This window comes from Medicago sativa, chromosome 4 (assembly GCF_051527215.1).
Source record: "Medicago sativa cultivar Bolivia chromosome 4, Bolivia_mono, whole genome shotgun sequence".
In the NCBI taxonomy this organism is placed as follows: domain Eukaryota; kingdom Viridiplantae; phylum Streptophyta; class Magnoliopsida; order Fabales; family Fabaceae; genus Medicago; species Medicago sativa.
Genome location: NC_140752.1, coordinates 51,833,760 through 51,843,613, shown reverse-complemented (window position 1 = coordinate 51,843,613; position 9,854 = coordinate 51,833,760). Strand labels below are relative to the sequence as shown.

General features: G+C 34.7%; 1 long non-coding RNA gene across 1 annotated transcript; it reads left to right on the top strand.

Annotated features, from left to right (window-relative positions):
- The first annotated feature begins 1,905 nt into the window (after positions 1–1,905).
- On the top strand, positions 1,906–9,854 carry LOC146929715 (uncharacterized). The gene is made up of 2 exons (XR_015006108.1): positions 1,906–2,177; positions 9,497–9,854. It is a non-coding gene; the product is annotated as an uncharacterized LOC146929715 (long non-coding RNA).

Sequence of the window (9,854 nt, the reverse complement as noted above, 5' to 3'; positions counted from 1 at the left end):
TACCCTACCCAGTAAAGGCCACACAATAACCGTTAATGCACTTCAAAGGGTGTTCAGAAGGATCAGGATATTTTTTCTGACAATCGGCATCAGTAACACACTCTCCTGTAATGTAAAATAAGGATAAAGAAGTATTACTAATTATGAGTAAAATATTGCGTCTAAGATAAAAAAAATGAGAATTAGCTTACTATCAGCCTCAAATGCAACAAGAAACAATGAAACATAAATGATTGCAATATAAAAAATCTTGAGAATTCCAGCCATATTTTTACTTATGTTTTAACTTTGCATATAATAAATGGTGAATTGTTTGAATACTTATATAGTGAAAAACCTCATCCAATGTTAACATCAAGTAAATAGTTTTTAACAATTCTTCCGTTGCATGAAACTCCTCAATAAATTAGAATAACTATTAGATGTCACTAAAGTAAATTTATGTATCATGTTTGTCCCTTTAACCCATATAATAGATCTCACATAAAAATGTTGTTTGTAATTATAGTTAAAACCATCTACCAATATTTAATAATTTTTAATTACTTATCTAGTATTCCCTAATATACATACATACATAGAAGAGTGTTATAGACACTCTCTTTCTAACACTCTCCCTAACACTAACTCTTTTATTGGATGAAATTCATGTGGGCACCAAACATAGAAAATTGATCCTACATAAATTGGCGAGACCCACGTGGATTTGACCCAATAAAAGAGTGAGTGTTAGAAAGAGTGTTCCTAACATCTCTCTCTACACACACACACACACACACACACACACATACATAAGGGGTTAGGGTGGAAACCAATGTATCATATTTGAATCTTGTGGTTAAATAAAACGTATTTAAAAAGGGAGGCCTTATTAAAGGTGACCAACAAGATTTAATGGTTCATATTAGTCACTGACACCCAATGATTACTATGCACCTATAAGTGTGGAAGAAAAAAGGCAAGAAAAATCATAAAGATTATTAATAGTCTAGAATGGCGACACAATTATTTGTAGAAATAATACCCCAAAGAGATAATATATTTTTATATTAATTTAATGTATTGACAATTCTTCATGGTATGTATATGCTTACTATCTTTTTTTTAATTATGTTTGTTTCCTTTGGTCATTAGTTAATTTTAGGAGTAATTTGATACATTTCTTTGATTTTTAATTCATGAATTTAATAATATGTTTACGCTTTCATATCCTTATTGAACCACCCATTTTTGTAATTTGTTTTTCATTGGTTTAAAGTGGTGTTCAGATTATTGACAAATCAACATAGCCTATATTGGGTATTTTAATCACATTTTTTTTAATTTTTTGAAAAAGAAGATTCGTTGAGCTTAGCTTGCACTCCGGTGGGACAACTCGCGATAAGAGCTAGTAGATTTCACCTCACAACATTCCATCAAATTTTGCAGTGTGATATATGGAACAACTTACAGTGTGACAAAATTATGTTTTAGACAATATATAAATAGTTTTACACTTTTTTAGGATTTTAAAATCAAACGAGTTAGAGAAAAATGGGATAAACACTTGAAAAATTATGAAATGAGAATTGAACATTGGGAAAGAGAGTTTGATATTTCTTTCATTTTTCATCATGCCTAATACTGTTATCTCTGCTGTTTTTATGTCAATTCCTATGAATAGCTAAGCCCTTTTGGCTAAGATTAAGATGAACATCTTTTGATATATTTTTAATTAAATTCTCATATTATTTATGTCATTGTACTGTAACACCCCGATTTTTATTATTAGTTTATTAATTTTATTATTATGTGACATTAGTAATATTTGTATTATTTAGAAATTTATTTGTTTATTATTTTGTTATAATGTGGTTGAATTGATGGGTTAGCTAATTATTAAAAAAAAGAGATAATGATAAATTAAGGAAATAGAGGTGTATGAGTAATTAAAAGGTTTAAGTGAGTAATTAAGTATTGTTTTATTTGTGAAGAATAAACATGATAGAACCAAGCCCGGTAAGAGGATATAAATAGATTGTAGTCTCATGAGAATTAGGGTTAGAAACACACAAGAGTAAATTGAGAGAAGAGGCAAGAAGGGGATCTAAAGTGGTGAAGAAGAACTCTAGGAGGCTAGAGGATGAGAATGGAGAGAGACCCATTCATTGGAGAGATTTGATTTGTTGATTGTTGAGGTAAGTGGAAGTCTCTATTCACATATGGGTTATGTGAACAAATGGATAGTAAAAGATTTTGTGTAATTCTTCATGTTAGTATGATGAATTGATGTTGAATTCGTGCTCTAGTATGTTGTTGTGATTTGTTGGTATGTGATTATTTGTCAATCCATTATGTGGATATGCTAAATCCATGATTTAATTGTGTTAATGTTGTGTTTTTGAGTTTTATGTTAAAATGAGTGAAATTCAAGAAATTTGATGTATGATTGATATTTTGATGTGTTATAAGTACCAAATTAAAATATAACGAGATGAGGCAATGTTTACCTATCGTTGTTAAAGTAAAAGAGGGTTGATGATCATGAGATTAGATAACACTAAAAGCAATTGAATTTTTATTTATATGTGATCTTGGTTACTCTGCTTGATTAAGAAAATGCTAAATTCTTCCACTACATAAACTGTCTTCTCTCCATCTCATGTTTTTGGCTGTGTGGAAAAACTGTCAATCACTTTGTAACAGACTGTTTTTCACTAGAATTATTTTATATATTTATTATGTGTGTTTATATGCGCGTGTGCGAGATTATTTGTCCTTTGTGTGTATTTTATTCGGGATTAGTGGATTTTGGCTTAAGAAGGGTATTTTAATCATTTTAGACTCAGGATTATTTTGGTTATGTGGTGAGCAAGGGTAAATTAGTCATTTCAGTAAAAGGGTTATTTTTGGTGTTTTAAGTGGGAATGATTATTTTTACTAAGTTACTAGTGAGTTGGGGCAATTATTTAGAGACTGTAACTATTCATTATTTTGACGGTTTAAATGAAAGTAACTTTGAGGAATTGGTTGGTAAGAACATTGAGGCCATTAAGACAATTAGAGACCTAGCCCAATTATGTGGTGACTATATAAACACAACACTTGTGAGAAAATCAGGTCTTTACATTCATTCATTCATTCATTTCACAAAATATTTTGAGAGAGAGGTAGAGAGAGAAAGTGGATCAAGAGGATAGAAGAGGAGGGTAGAGAGAGAGGTTGGGGTTTGAAGAGTTGGGAGCTAAAGTGAAGCCTACGCTAGAGGAATCAAGAGCTAGGTGTAAGGGGGATGGTTTCTTTTCAATAATTAACTCATAATATCTTATTTTTGAGTTTAAGTGCTTTTGTGTTAATTGTGACTTTTGTGAATTTTGAATGATGAAATTCGTGCTCCTAATTCAAGTGAATTTCTGGGTATGATAAACTTCATAAAATTCTTGAGTTAAGATCTTAAATTTCATAGTTGTTGTTGTTGTTGATAAGTTGTTTTGATGATTTTTGATTAATTGAGTGTGAATCATGAATTAGTGAGTGATTGTTGTTGAAATATGTTTGAATTCACTTCATGAATGTTTGTTTATGTTTTTATCTTAATGGGGTTTGAATTGGTGTGGTTGTTTGTGAAGTTTGAATGAAAATGAGAAAAATTGAGGGTTTTGGTGAAAATGAATTAGATGATGAATTTTGGGTGAATTGGTGTTATGATTCGATGTTTGTTGTTGTTTTGAATGTCTTTTGATGTTTACAAACTAATGTACAAATTTTGGGGTCGAATTTGGTGGTCAAGGGGATCAAAATTGGGGATTTTAGATGAAAATTGAGTGAGTTCCCGAGAGGAACCAAAATTCTGAGTTTGCTGTGTGCTGTCAAACTCACTGTAGCAAGTGATCACTTGCTATAGCGAGTTGCTCAGTACAACAACTCATGATTTTAGCGTTCCGGGTACTTTGGGGCCGATCCAGACCGTCCAAACGGATTCTTTTAATGTACTTAAATGCATTTAAGCTTTATAAACCATTGGAAACATCAATTGAATTAGATTGAATTTAGTTTTGTGGAATCGAATCCAAACTTTTGAAAATGGCTCAAGAACATGAATTTGCCGAAAATAGCAGTATCTTAAGTTTGGGGTGGAGTACCAGTAAAATTAATTTATCAAAAAGAAAAAGGTTAATAATGTTTTATCCCTTGTAATATAGACCATTTTCGGTTTTCCCCTTGTAAATTTTTGTTGAGATCCACGTCAGCGCCACATAAGAGATTCTGGTAGCTGGCTCGGGGGGTATATTGGAGAATATTAATTTACAAGGACGGAATCTAAGCAAAAAACTATTAACCCAAAAGAAAAGGAAAAAAAAAATAAGGTTATGAAACCTATTTACAAATGACTCTCCCGGCTATAGTTTTTTAAAAGATTGGATTCTCCCAAACTTAAAACAAATCCTAAAAACAAGAAAAATATATTTTGGGTGCATTTGATCTACTAAAAAATGAAGAACAAGACATGACAACTATAGACGATTGTAAAACTATTCCAAAGACAATAAACTGGGGTCAAAAGACAAGATAAAAACTGGAATTTTTTACCCTCATTAAACCACAACACAACTTTTGTCCCAAGTACAAGCTCTCTAAAATACCAAAATAGTTTTTTGTTCACCAAAAGTTGTCAAGGGCAAAAAAAAATTCAATACCATAAAAATTTATCATATGATGTTTTCTCTTATGTTGTGTTGTTTTGTCTTACATTGTAGTGTCCAGTACTTGTTGATTAGCAGATTAAACACACCATTTTACCCAAGGCAAGGATTTGGGGTTTGTCACCTATAAAAACAAAGAATATTGTTTTGTAAGCACTTTGGTTTAATACCTCTGTTACATCTGCTCATGTGGATGACAACTTTGTAATTTTGTTAGAAAGCAAATGGTAAAATTAAGATTTCACATACCGTTGTTTTCTCATCTCGACTCTGAATTGTCCCTGCTCTCATTCTTCTCTAATTCGCTCTCCCGCATCCAACCCCCTTCTTTCCTCCATCGTTCATCTCCATGTTGCTGCCACCCCTCTCCTTACTTATCGTCGTCCCTCGCGGCTCTCATCTTCACTTATGTATCTCCTTCCTCATCTCTCTCTCTTTGATCAACCCAAATCAAAAACCGAAATCAGCAAGAAAAAAAGCAAATCAGAAAACATCGTGAGTGCTGCAACTTGATGGGGTCGTGGTTTGCGATGTTAGCGTTGAGATACAGAGGCAACGACTTTAACATTTACGAGCCGACCCGAGACAATCTGATAACAAACCGATGAGACTATGGACGGTGACGGTGATGACGACATCGAAAAAGTGGAGAAGAGGTGGGGAGGAGAAAACTAGGAAGATGGAGAGTGGTGGAGATGAGAAACCCATGAAGGAGGAGAGAGAGTGAGGAAACAGAGAGACTTCTCTGATTTTTTTTTAAATTTATTTTGAGTTGGAACATTTATTATATATTAATGTCGATTGTACAATTGTTTGTGATATCTTTTGTGACAATCTTTTTTTTTTCTTTTTTTATTAGCAAAAACATTAGAGAGAAAAAAAAAAGGATAGAGAAAGTAAGAACATAATGTAAGTATGAAATATGAGTATGAGAGAGTTGTCCAAAAGTTGTCATAAAATAGTTGTACAAATATTATTTCTCTGATTTATTATTGCCACATGGATGCATCATAGGGGTGTAGAGTGATGGTTTGCTACATAGGGTGTAGGGGTGGGCATCAGATTGGTTCTGTTCGGGTTCAGGCCCAAACCCCCACTTCGAGCCAACCCCCGGGTGATCGTCTAAGACCCAAAACATAAACTATTAAAATTTTGGTTTTTCAGGTTAAGTTATTTCAGGTTGGCAGGTGCATCGGTTCAGTTTTATGAGTTAAATGATAATAACACATTTTAAATTTTGAACGAAATCAATTTTTTTTATCTAGTTACGGTTTGTATGTCCTTTTATACAATTTTTTCAAAAATTAATTTTCTTCACTTCTTGCTTGATTTTCTTCATCTTCATCTTAATTTTTGCAAAAATGGTTTGGAGCTTTGCTTTTGACAAAAATGATGCAACTGATAGAAGAAATGGTTTTGAAAATGAGAGATGAATATTGACAGAAGAAATGACAAGGAAAAACATAGTTTTAAAAACCGGTAAGAGTACTGAGTCACTGTGTCATTGGTCAAACCGCATGAAAGAAGATTAAATCGGTTGACTCGTTTATATCACCCGATTATTGTAAACATTTTGATTTTGTATTGAACTGGATGACTCGGTCTTTAAAAAAATATAAGACTTATAAAATGTTAAAAGAAAATAAATTAAATTAATTTTACAAATTTGTTCTTCAAATTTACAACAATCAACTATGACATAATTATCTAATCAAACACATAAATTAATTTTAAAAGCAAACTAGTTTGCATTTAAAAAAAAACAAATTTTCCGCCGTTAATCATTTTAATATTTACAATCAAAGTGTTTTCCTATGAAAAATTGATTCGAAAGTACTCACCGAGAAAAAAGTATACTACACTTAAAAGGAAAAGTTTTAATTTAGCATTTTAGTATTTTATAATATAATTAATTTGAAGTAATGATTAAACAAAACAAAATGCATGTTGTAGCGGTTAGCTTTTCCCTTGATCACTGCGAAGAATCCCCTTTGAACCATGTTGAAGGTCATTTTGCAATTTTTTAATAAATTAATACGTTGTTCCCAACAATTAAGACATTCCCCCGCCGTTCTGTAAAACTGTCGGTTCGCCGGTTTTCATCCGGTTTGACCGAGTCACACCGGTTTTCACCGGTTTGATAACATGGTTGGTCCAATGTAAGAACCAAACCGGATACTCCTCCGGTTCACGGTCCAACCGGCCGGTTTGGTTTTCAAAATTATGAGGAAAAATAATGAGAAATGAAGCTTCAGTGAAGAAATGGTTTTGAGAAATGAAGATATAATTTTGGGAGAGAAGATAGTTGTCATGCGGCTGCTGCTACTAGGGTTTGAAAGATGAATTGGTGTTGTTTAACCTTGCTTTTATACTGGTTAAAAATTTGGGCCAAAAGAGAATTGAGCTTCATAAAGCAGATTTGGGCCAACGAAACATATCCAGGTTTGAAAAATGGAGGATTGCTTTTTAGGCCCCCTCAATATCTCTTTAAGTCCCCTAAAGTTCCAAAACTTGAGGGAAGAAATGGTGGAGAGAAAAGGGTTGGTTTTGGAAGAAAACAAGAACAGAGGTTGTACAATATATGTACGGTATTTATGTGCCGGAGGTGAAACAAAATTCAATTAAAAAAATGCACATCTGGTAGTTAAGTTCTGGATGTGTTATTAAGGGTATTTTTGTAACTTTAGGGGGCTTAAAGAGATATTGGAGGGGCCTAAAAAGCAATCCTCTGAAAAATGCTCTTCTCCCAACAAGTTTTGCTCATTCCCAACCAAACTTCTGAAAATGCTCCTGGCGTGAGTTAAGTCACGCATGTGTGAACCTCAACGTGACTTAACTCACACATGAATTAACACCTGTGATACTTAACTCACGCTATGTTTGTGGAACAGGCAGAAACTCTATATTCCCAAATTTTCTTCATCCCTTCTTTCATTCATTCAATTTCATCATTCATTTAATTACTCACAATCATTCATTCATTAATAATTAACATACGCATAATAAAACCAAAATTTACGCAAAATTAAAAAACGATAAACTAATCAAAATATCATAAAAATGTGCAAACGCGCGAGTGTAAATATATTACATCAAAAACCCCGAAAATGTCACAAAAACATCTAAAAATAAACTAATGGCCTAAAAAAACTCTAGAACGAGACCCTAATCTTCCTGTGGACTATGACTCATATTCCTCTAGCATGCAATAATGTTGTCGGATGTTTTCCATAACACTGACAACAACAAGATTTGAATACACACCAGGAATCTCCGTCATAGCGCTATCCACTATGCCTCTGACATTGTGGATGATCTGTAATGGGTCGAGTGGATGTCTGGCCCACTGCTACTCAATAATAACTTCCTCGTAGGGAGGGACAGGAGCTGTGTAGCCAGGAATGGCCGCAGGGGCTGTCAAAATAGGATGGGATACTTTGTAGAACCATTTCATGTACCCCTTTGAATACTTCCACCCCTCATCCTCCGGGAGTGGATCATTCTTCTCCTGCTGGCTAAGGACATGGATAGCAAACTCCACGAAGGCCATAACCACATCCGCTGGAGCAATCTCCACAATCGTCGTAGGAGGTCTGGGAATGGTCTGGACATAGCCTTACTACCTTAGAACCAGCTTCGGCAAGTGACACATTATCCTGTCTTTGTCGGCCATGATCTATCCGGAATACCAGCATACATCATGAAAAGGAGTCAGGTCTCGTTAAGTCTCGTACGACCTCTAGATGACATGAGCATGCTCCATCGAATCAATTGCGTCTCTGTAGTGTTCAGGATCAGAAAAGCCCCTCGAAGGTTTCCATTGACCCACAAGCGGGTCAGAACGCAGGTAATCTTCCTCAGTCTTCCTCAGAAGGAGTGTCTTGAAGTGCGCAAAAATACATCCCTGCAAACATAAGGAGACAAATTTATATCATCACAAGTATCATACAAACAACTATACATTATAATCCACTAAAAAAATATAAAATAAAAATATATTACCACAAGCAAACTCATGTAACCACCAACGACGCTAACAGCTGAGTCGGAGGTAAGAGAAAGCATCTCATACAGGAAAGCAAGTCCCATCCTGTACCATGATCAGTCGCCCACCCTGTCCAAATCCTTAAGCGCAAGCAGCCATAACAGATTAACGGTTCTGCTGTTCTTGCCGAAAAAAAGGGTGTAGCTAAGCAAGAGCAACAAAAATGCCTTAACGCAGGAGGTCCTAACAACACTCTTCTCCTCCTCCTCCTCCTCTGATGCATGATCCACCAGCTGATTACATCTATTCCACGATGAGTAGTAATGCGTCTTCAGTTTAGTGAAACAAACATGAGCCCCACACTGTTTTTCCACCTCCTTCATCGCCTCTGTCCCTGTAAAACATAGCTCATCCTGCATCAGCTGTATTCCCCGCTCATGAGATAAATCATCATCCTCAATGAGCCTTCCACTGATGGGGATGCCTAGAAGACGCGCCACATCATCTAGTGTGATGGTCATCTCCCCAACAGGCAGATGGAAGCTGCTGGTGTCCTCATGCCATCTCTCAGACAAGGCACAAACGAGTCCGTGATGATGTTGTCGTACCCAGTCTTAAGGAGGGGACAAGACCGGAATCATTCACCATCCCCCAGAACTAGTCATTTGCATCGTCCGCCAACGGTACTATCAAGTTACTTGATGTGTCAATATTTAGTCTATTTTTATGCATTAATTAGTTTAGTTTTATTTAGATTTGATTTGATTTTATTTAAATATTATTTCCTTTTTGAATATTTTACTTCAAATTAAATATTATTTTATTTCAGGAACGAATATATGATGGAAGGAGCCTTGGAGTAAAAGAAAGGAGTCTGGAGCAAATTCAGAGCAAAAATACAAAGATACGGAGACAAAAATATGTCTCCCACAAGTCAGAAGCTTGGCACGGCCCGTGCCAACATGTGGCACGGCCGTGCCACCTCCCAGAACATCTTTTTGCTGCTTTTGCTTGAAGGCCAAGTTACTCTATTTTAGTTTTACCGAAAAGCCCTTGTAATTGCTTAGATTTTAAGTCAATTGTAAGCTATAAAGAGAGTAGCATTCCATCACAAATAATCATCTTTATTCTTGGAATTCAATAGTGACAATTGTTTTCTTAATAAAGTTCATCTTTTTATTTCTTTA